This window comes from Pteropus alecto, unplaced genomic scaffold (assembly GCF_000325575.1).
Source record: "Pteropus alecto unplaced genomic scaffold, ASM32557v1 scaffold276, whole genome shotgun sequence".
Lineage (NCBI taxonomy): Eukaryota > Metazoa > Chordata > Mammalia > Chiroptera > Pteropodidae > Pteropus > Pteropus alecto.
Genome location: NW_006438074.1, coordinates 1387611 through 1398452, shown reverse-complemented (window position 1 = coordinate 1398452; position 10842 = coordinate 1387611). Strand labels below are relative to the sequence as shown.

At 38.8% G+C, this 10842-nt stretch overlaps 1 pseudogene; it reads left to right on the top strand.

Annotated features, from left to right (window-relative positions):
- The first annotated feature begins 6386 nt into the window (after positions 1-6386).
- Positions 6387-6505, top strand: LOC112482480 (annotated as a pseudogene).
- The last annotated feature ends 4337 nt before the right edge of the window (positions 6506-10842 follow it).

Below are 10842 nucleotides of genomic sequence, written 5' to 3'. Positions count from 1 at the left end.
GGGAGATCTCCTGTACAAGTTTTAAACCAAGAACGGTCTTCGAAGTGGCTGTACTAAGAATTTTAAAATTTAGATACGACAGCTATAGGTATAGTTGGTCACCAGGTTAGTGACATGCAAAAAAAAAAAAAAAATTGATAAGCCTCTAGCCAGGCTGATCAAAATAAAAATGAGAAAAGACACAAATTACTATTATCATAAATGAGGGAAGGAATATCTCTAAAAATACTTTTAATAGGAAAAATATTAACAATGGAGTATTATTAACAACATTATGCCAATAACCCTGACAAACTTTAATAACATGAACAAATTGCTTGGGAGATACATACTACCAAAGTCAACTCAAGAAGAAACAAATATCCCAGACAAGAAAAAGCTAAGGGAGTTCCATCACCAAACCAGTATTACAAGAAATGTTAAAAGGACTTTTTTAAGAAGAAGAAAGGGAGAAAAGATCAAAAATATGAATAATAAAATGCCAATAACTACATATCTATCAATAATTACTTTAAATGTAAATAGATTAAATGTTCCAATCAAAAGACATAGTGTGGCTGAATGAAAAACAAAACAAGATCCATGTATATGCTGCCTACAAGAGTCCTACTTCAGATAGAAAGATATACAGACTGAAAGTAAAGGGATGGAAAAAGATACTTTATACAAATGGAAATGAAAAAACAAAGCTGGGGTAGCAATACTTATATCAGACAAAATAGACTTAAAACAAAGGCTACAACAAGAGATGAAGGACATTTCACAATACAATAGCCAAGATATAGAATCAATCTAAGTTCCCATTAACAGATGATTGGATAAAGAAGATGTACTACATATATACAATGGAATATTACTCAGCCATAAAAAAAAGAATAAAACCTTACCATTTGTAAAAACATGGATGGACCTAAAGGGTATTATGCTAAGTGAAATAAGTCAAACAGAGAAAGACAAACACTATATGATTCACTTATATGTGGAATCTAAAAACCAAAATAAATGAACACTTAAAACAAACAAACTCATAGATACAGAGAACATTTTAATGGTTACTGGATGGGAGGGGGTTTGGGAAGATGGATGAAAAAGGGGAAGGGATTAAAAATTACAAATTGGTAGTTACAAAACAGTCATGTGGATGTAAAGTACAGCATAGGGACTACAGTCAATAATATTATAATAACTATGTATGATGCCAGGTGGGTACTAGACTTATGGGGAGGATCCTTCATAAGTTATATAAATGTCTAACCACTATGCTATACACCTGAAACTAATATAATATTGAATGTCAACTATAATTAAAATATAGATATTAAATATAATATATAGATTAAATATATATGCTATTTAGGGAAGCCTTTCCTACCTTCTACTACGGCAATATTGAAAGGAAAAAAAAAGGAGACGAAAGAGTGATGTCAACAAGGAAGGCCCCAGCCCTCATCCCCCCTAAAAGAAGCACAGATTTGGTAACAATTCATGGACAAAAGTTATTTTGTGAAAGCTTCAGGATCCAAGTAGACACCACAGTGAAACCCAAGAACTAGGAAGGCCACTTTGAGAAGGTAGGTCCCCACCAACTGCAAACCTGGCTGCAGATCTGGGAGCAGTCTCATCTCCCTGTGAACTCAACTCCAGCCCAGCTCATCTATGTTCCTACCACCATCCCCTCCTGCCCAGAACTCCAGTAACAGGCCTGTCTATGCTCAGACTCAACTGAGGACCCAGAAATAGCCTCATGACCCATCTCTAACCCCACTCAACCATGGTCCCAGAGGCAGACCTGGATACCTGGGCACCCAGCAGAAACCATGCCCATCCATGCCTTGGTAGCAGGACACCAACCATGGACCCAAAGGTGGACTCAGAAGACCATGGTCTGGGAAACAGTCCAGTTTGTCCCAGAAGCCAGCAGGAGCTATGCTCACCTGTGTCCAACTGTGGACCGGGAAGTAGCAGGCCCAAATGTGGACTTGGAAGTAGCCTTATGACCCAGCTATGGCCCCACTCTACTGTGGTCCCAGAGGCAGTCCCATCTCTCTGGGGACCCAGCAGGAGCAGGTTTTTACCTGTTGAAACCAATCTGGAAAACTAGAAGAAATGATTGTTCCTTCAAATTCATTGACTCCAGTGCAAGGCTACAGGAATCATAAACAGTCAGGCAAACATAGCACCAGCAAAAGAAACTAATAAATGTCCAGTAACTGACTCTAAAGAAATGGAGATTCATAAACTGCTTAATAAAATATTTTAATAAAATATTAAAAATAATCATCTTAAAGATGCTTAATGAACTACAAAAGAACACAAATAGACAACTAAATGAAATTTTTTTAAAAATACATGAATAAATGAGAAGTTCAACAAAGTAAAAGAAAGCACAAAAATTTAAAAGACGAATAAACTGAAAGACATCCCATGGCCATGGATTAGAAGAATTAATATTCTTAATGTGTCTATATTTCCCAAAGCTATGTATAGATTCGATGCAATCCCTATCAAAATCCTAATGATATTTTTTTACAAAAATAGAAAAAAAACAATCCTAAAATTCAATTGGAATCATGAAAGACCTTGAATAGCCAAAACAATTTCAAGCAAGAAAAAAAAAATCTGGAGATATAACACTACCTGATTTCAAAATATATTATAAACATAAAGTAATCAAAACAGTATGGTACTAGCATAAAAACAGACACAGAGACCGATGGAACAGAATAGAGAACCCAGAATAAACCCATACGTATACTGTGAACTGATCTTCAACAAGGGTGTCAAGAATACACAATGGGGAATATATAGTCTCCTCAGTAAATGGTGTTGGCAAAACTGGATATCCACATGCAAAAGAATGAAATTGTACCCTAATTTCACACCATATACAAAAATCAACTCAAAATAATTAAAGACAAACAAGACATGAAGCAATAAAACTTTTAAAAGAAAAAGAAAAAAAAAAACTTCTAGACATTGGACTGGGCAATGATTTCTTGGATACGACAACAAAACCACAGGCAACAAAAGTAAAAATAGACAGGTAGGATTACATCAAACTAAAACACTTTTGCACAGCGAAAGAAACAACTAACAAAGTGAAAAGGCAAAGGGAGAAAATATTTGTAAGCCGTATATCTGATAAGGGATTAATATCCAAAATACATACAAAATATAAAACTTATAGAGGTCAATAGCAAAAACACAAATAACCTGATCAAAAATAGGCAAAGGACCTAAGTAGATATTTCTCCCCCCAGAAAAACACACAAACGGCCAAAAGATATATGAAAAGGTGATCAACATCACTAATCATCAGGGAGATGCAAATCAAAACCACAATGAGATGTCACCCCACATCTGTTAGGATGGCTATTATCAAAAGGGGCGGGGAGGGCAAGAAGTGTTGGTGAGGATGTGGAGAAAAAGGAAATATTGGATACCATTGGTAGGAATGTAAACTGGTGCAGGCACTATGGAAAACAGTATAAAATTTCCTCAAAAAATTAAAAATAGAACTGCCATTTAATCTAGCAATGCCACATCTGGGAATATAGCGAAAGGAATTGAAACATAGATCTCAAAGAGATAGCTGTGCTCCCATGTTCACTGCAGCACTATTTGCAATAGCCAAGACGGGGAAACAACCTAAATGTCCACTGAATGATGAATGGATAAAGAAAATGTGGTATAAACGTACAATGGAATATTATTCAGTCAAAAAAAAATCCTGCCATTTTCAACAACAAGGGTGGGGCTGGAAATCATCGTGCTAAGTGAAATAAGCCAAACACAGGAAAACAAATACTGCATATGGAACCCAAAATAGTCAAACACAGAGAAAAAGAGCAGAATAGTGGTTGTCAGGGGCTGAGAGAGGGGTAAAATGGGAAGGTATTAGTTAAATGGTACAAAGTTTCGGTTATGCAAAATAACTAAGTTCTGAAGAACACAGGACCTATGATTAGCAATACTGTATTGTATATTTAAAATTTTGCTAAGAGAAAAAGAAAGAAAAAATCACAAAAGGAAAAATACAGCTTTTTGGAAGGAAGGAAGGATCCAAATGGCCTCATAGCTATTAAAGAAATTGAATTTGTAGTTTAAAAAAAAAAAATCTCCAGGACCTGATGGCTTTACTAGAAAATTCTACCAAACATTTAAAGAAAAATAATATCAGCTTTGCACAAACACTTCAAGAAAATAGAATATAAGGAACACTCATTTTATGAGGCCAGAATTGATGCAGGACAGGGCAAATTGCCCCAAGTGACAGGGAGATCAAGCTCTGCATTGAGAGAAGAGGGTCCTTCAGTAGAGAGTGAAGAAAGAATTCAATGCACATGCCAAAGTTAGAGTCAAAAGGAAAGTTTATTAGAAAAGGGGTAACACTCCACAGACAGAGTGTGGTCTCCTCTCAGAGACAGAGTGAGAGGGACCAAGAGAGGCTGGGAAAGAGGGAGTAGAGGAGGGGCCAAGTGTTCAGGGAATTCAGTTTACATATCATTCTTTAGTTCCTCTGAGTTATTGTTTAAAAGACTTTGTCAACCCATTTCCTTTGATAGGGACACACAGTGAGGAAGGGGAAGGGTATACAGTGTGAAAAGGTAAGAATATGCAGTGTGCAAAGCCTGCTGGCAATTCCCAGCCTTTAATCCATAGGTTGCTCATGGTTTTAGCCATAGGGAATGACTCTTGGTGCCTGTTTCCCCTTCACAGGCTGAAAGAGAATGGGCTGTTAGCAATTTTCCCAGCAGAAATCTTCCTTTGTTCTGCAGGTGTCTTCCTGGCCTGGCTGCAGGGCTGACCAGCATATTGCAGTCTCTGAATGTGGCTTAATTAATATTTTAATTCTCTTGCCTCCTCCCTACATTAGAATTATTTTGATACCAAAACTGGGCAAAAATATTAAGATAACTTAGGCCAATATTTTCACAACAAAAACATAGAACATAGACACAAAAATTCTTTAAATTTTATTCAAAGAAGTCCAACAATACATTAAGTATAATACGTAAGACCAAGTGGTTTCATCCAAGGAATGAAAGAATAAGTCAACATTCAAAACCAATCAATGTAATTCAACATGTTAACAAACTAAATAAGAAAAACCATATGATCTTCTCAATAGATGCAGAAAAAGCAGTTGACAAATGTCAACATCCATTCTTGCTCAAAATTCTCAGCAAGCTAGGAGGAGGTCAACTGCCTCAACTTAATAAAGGGCATCTGCAAAAATGGAACCACATGACTCTGGGAGCTTCAAAATCCTCTGTTGTATACATGCAAATTCACTTATTCAGGTTCTTCTCCAGCATTTGCTATTGTAAGCGGTGTTGTGAGGAATTTCATTATCAAGAATCCTGCTCTCTGATCACCACTCTCTGTGTTTCTAGTTCACGCCTCTTACAACTCTCACTTTAAACACCCTTGAGTCTTCCGGGATCTGCATCCCCTCCATTCTACGACTTTTACAGTGTCTCTCGCCTTCCTCATGATGTTCTTCCTTTTTTCCCCAGCTTACAATGCTATGAGCAGTCACGATACCTCTCACTTGTTTACTCCCTAAGTTCACTGACATCTTCCCACTGCATCAGACCCGCTTAGCAAAACCATAATAGTGACATCCAACTCTCTGCTGACTCTGCCTGAACTAAAGCAGCTGAAGAAAACCTCAGGAGAAAACCACTCAGTGAGCTGAATGGCCTCACATTGTATTCATGGCCACAAGCCTCAGGGGGGATCCTCAGTCCTGTGAGGCAATCAATCTTCCCTGATCTGGCCATCTCCCTATACTGCCCCAGTCTCTTCTCTCTCACTCTCCAGCGACTGTTAAACTATCTGTTGTGAAAGTCCAGATGTTTTTATTTCTGACCCATTACAGACCGATACTTTTATAAAATACAATAAAAATGTTACAGCAATGTCGACTGCTATAAAACTTTCTAAATGTTTACTCTCCTCTTCTGTATTTATCTGACAGGTCAGTAACCAAGAGCTCACAAACTAGCCAGTCCCGGCAGTGCAATCTTAGATGACCCCTTCACACCTTCTCCTCTCCCCGCAAACTGCCAACACCTCCCACCCCTTTTCACTCTTGAGTTGATAACCTTGTTTCCTCTTTCGCAGGGAAGAAATGAAGGACGATCAGAAGGGTCCAACCTTCCATATACTCTTTCTCTCCCTTTACTGTGGATGAATGCCCACGTCCCCACTGAAGCCAAATCCTCCCCCGAGGGACTGGATCCCACCCCTCTCATCTGCTCAAGGACACTGTTCCATCAATTCTTTCTCTCACATCAAAGATTTTTTTCCTCTCTTCTGAGTCATCCCCATCAGTCTAAATGCTCTTATTTCTCCCGTTTTAAAAATAATAAATCTCTCTAGTGTATGGCCATGCCACCCTGAACGTGCCCGATCTTGTCTGATCCTGGAAGCTAAGCAGGGTCAGGCCTGGTTAGTACTTGGATGGGAGACCACTTAGAAAGACCAGGTGCTGTAGGCATAAAAATAATATAATAATAATAATAATAATAATAATAAATCTCTCTTGATGCCACTTCGCCTCCAGCTTCTTCATTCCACAATTTGTTTGTGCTATCTACTACACTTTCTCCAGTCTCTCTTCTTTCCACAATCTACTCTATTCAGGTATGCGCCCCAGCACACCCTTAAGCTGCTTTGTAAAAGACATTCACTTTGTAAAATCCAACAGTCAACTGTCAGTCTTTTGAAGCAGACATTTAAGATGGTCTGCAGCAGGTTCCCTGGGCCCACCTCTGATGTCAACCACAGCTGTCCCATGCTCACTAACAGCATCTTTACAAGCACCCACCTCACCTCTCTCAGCTTTTCTGCCTCAAGGCTTTCTCCCACAGGAGCCTTCAAAGCACAGAAGTAGAGGGGAGATAACACTTCCAAGAAAACCCTCACCCAATGGAGACCAGATAAATGTCCCAGCTTCCTACTGTTTGAAGAGACAGTTTTGGTGGCACTCTGTACCCTTCTCAGATGTCTCCGTGGAGTGACTCCATAACTTAGAGCAGCCACCTCAATAACACACCCCTTGGTGGCTTTCCTCCTCCACAGTCTCACCTCCCCACTCTCATTCCTATTACTTGGATCACCTCCCAAATAAATACCTGTACCCAAGACCTTTGTACCCAAGGCTCTGCTTTTAAAGGAACCCAGGCTGAGGCAATCTTTATCTAACTAATCAACCACATTTGACATAGTTAATCATTCTCTCTGCCTTGAAGCAAATTTGTACTTGGCTTCTAGTACAAATACTACCTCTCCTGTTTTTCCTCCTGCCTCACAGATTGCTCCTTCTCAGTCTCTGCTAGTCCTCCTCCCTCACCTCTGGGTCCTTGGCTACTTCTCCATGCCAATGCTTACTTCTTGGGGGATGTGAGCCAGTATCATGGCTTTAAATATCACCCATTTCTATATCGAAACCACTCTTGCCCATGAACTCCAAAGTCAGACATCTGGATGCCTATTAAATATCTGTACTGAAATGTTTCACAGACATCTCAGACTTGATGTTTCCAAAACTGGACCTCTGATCTCCCCTGCCAACCCTCACCTGCCCAAACCTACTCCTTCTATTGTCTTCTCTCTAAATTCATGGCAACTGCTTCCTTCCAGTTGTTCAGGCCAAAATCCTTACAATGATCCTTGGTATCTTTGTCTCATAATCCATATTCAGTCTATTGGCAAATCCTGTCAGTTCTATCCTCAGGACAATATATATGTCATATTGGAGATGAGAGTGTATGTGTGTGTGTGTCTAAATACCTGACTGGTTGTCACCACTTCCACTGCTCTCCCCTGAATCGAGTTACCGCCATCTTTGGCCTACATTTATCTAACTGGTGTCACCTTTCATCCACCTTTAGTCAATTCTCAAACAAGCAGCTAGAGCAACACTGTTAACATGAATGCTAGATCACAGTACATGTTATCAAAATCCTTCATAGCTTCAATTCTCACTCCAAGTAAAATTCAAAGTCTTCACACTAGCTCTCAGGACTATACCATCCTGCCCTCCATCACCTGAACTCACCTCCTCCGACTCTCCCTTCACTCACTCTGCTCCAGACACTGGCCTCCTTGCCATCCTTCAACCATACCAGGCACGTTTCTGGTTCTGCGTTTTCATATGCCTTTGAGGACTTCAGGGATAATATGTGGGTGGGAAGATAGAAAACGCATGTGTTAATTTGATATGTTAGTTATGAGAGTCTGGGTTTTTTTGGATTTTTGTTTTTTTGTTTTTCAGCTATGTCAGTTTTAGACTTATTCAAAAGACTCAGGTTTATTGCAAAAGGACTGGATCCACTTAAATGAGATTTGTTGGCTTCTGCTCCAAAAACACTAAGACGTAGAAAAACCTTGTTTGGCTATTAATTGATAATAACATAATTATCACTCTATTTTTATGATAAACTATTTTGCATAATAGTTTTTAATAACTTAATAATCATCCTACTATGTACACATATACTTCTGCAGTTCCATGCAAAATTATAGTTTAATTAATCCACCAGTAAGCATAAGCTTGTTCCTTTAAGTCTCCTTAGGAAATTAACTTAGATTTAGATAGCACTGAATAGTCTGGCAGTATAAACATACCTGTGTCAGTCTCTTGAGCTCAAGGACTTTGTTTTTGATTTGTAGTTGATGAATTATAAAGAGAAAAGCTTTCTAGACACCAAGCTAATGATCAATAGCTTATCTGGGTCCTTTCAGGAGGATTAGAATATTTATTCAATACAGCACTCACCATTCATATAAACTTATCTCCTCTACTTCCTATAAAAGGCAAGTGTGATGAGAGAAAAATTTGAGAAAAGAGTCTTTAATGTAAGGACTAAGTGCTAGTATTATCACTACTGTGAGACAAAAGACCCTGAATTATTTTCTATATCTAAGTGAGGTTGGAATGGGGAGGTATTTGCTGTGTATGTCATCACTAGGCAAGTGGAAAAAAATAAGCAACAGTATTTACAAAATTTAGGTAAACTCCTAAAGAACTCATTTGTCCCCTGTACTTGAGTTTCCCTATTTGCAAAATGTAGGCTTCCCGCTGTACATTAAAACCTGACCCGGAATATAGCAGCAGACACAAGGTACCCAGCCCATAAAGGGCCCAGTGACTTAAGGGTCCAAAATGGTTTCAATTCTGCTGCCTTTGAAGCTGTTTTTGGTCGGGACAAGAAAAGAACAACAGAAAGTCAAACACCACACTTTAAATCATCAGTAAGCCAACAGGCAAAAAAAACTCTGTGTTTATAGTATCAACTTGATTCAAAAAAAAAAAATCCTAATTGATTTTCAAATAAAAATAATGCCTTGCCTTTTCAAATAATCTTTCAGAACAACTGTCATTTTCATACCAGCTAGTTCAGCCTCTTAACCCTGTCACAGAGTCAAAGAAGACATAATGTTGGCCTCAAGAGTAATCAGAACATTCTGATTCACTAATTATCACCAACACATTCAAAGGCAAACAGAAGGACTAGAGGCATTTCTCATTCAAACAAAAACAATAAATTTTTGTCAAAGGCATCTGACGTAGACAACATCAAAGGAATAAACATAAGATATTCTCTTTCTTCGAAGTGCTTACAATTTAGTTACTGGATAGATATAATAAATTTCAAAAAAAATTTAAGATAATCAATTAAAATTAAAGAATTTCAAATTAACCGGAATCAGATATTCCAAAAGGCTTTTAATTAAAAATTGCTAATCTAGGAGTTCCCCACTACTTCTAATTAGGTGCTACTGAATAGGAAAGCAATGACACAGGATAAAGTCATTCTTTTTTCTTATAACCAAACTAGGTTATCTGGGGAGCTGCCAAGCATTCTCTGTGACATGGAGCAAAAGCCAGGGACATAGCTATAAGTGTGTTCCAACACAATGATTTCTAAGAGTGTGACTTACTAGCCTAAAAGATAAATTAAAATTGTCTTGGTATGGTAAATGAGGTCCTCTGAGATTAGGCTCCAGCCCAGCTCACTTGCAGTCACTCACTCCACCAAATAATTCCTACACAGGCATCAAAGTGAGGCACAAAGCATTCCCCCATCAAGCCGGCACTTTAGGTACTCTCGTAATCTTGCAGTCCCACTACCTGGAATGTCCTGTGCCCCATTTCTTCCCCACCATGAGGATGCTTTCTCATACTTTCAGGCCCAGCTCGAAAGCCCGCTCCTGTGGGTAAGTCTTTCTGCCACATCAAATGGCATTATTGTCACTTCCTTCATCACTCCCACACAACTCTGGATATACTCCTCTACTAGCATGAGGACCCCATTTACATTATGTAATTGTGACTGAAAGGTTATCTTCTTATTTCAAGAACCCAGTATAACACTTACCATAAGGTACAAACTCAATAAACAAACATCCATTCAACCCAAGTAAACAGATGATTTTGCCCTGTGGGCCTTAGGCCTGGTGCCAGCACCAGACACAATTGGAACAGGATGATTTATTGACATGTTAATTTGTCCTTTCTTCTTGCTACTATTGCTATTATCGGCATTTTTTCTTCTCCTTCCCAAGAAGGTGGACAGCTATAAGTTTGGAGTTCTGGACTCCTTGGCCAGAAACACACAAGTGTTTTAATGGTTTTGTGTATTGTGGGGTCATAAATGGAAGTTGCAAGGTACCCACTGAATTTCCACCCAGTGATTTGTGAAAGAGGGCTTGTGCTGTGAGGGAAAGGACATCAATATTCTTAAAGACCAGGAAAGGAATGAGTTTGAGGGATTGTACTCTGTCAGAAAGCCAGGCCTTGTTCCCACTGTTCCTAAATTTGTGGGGGGG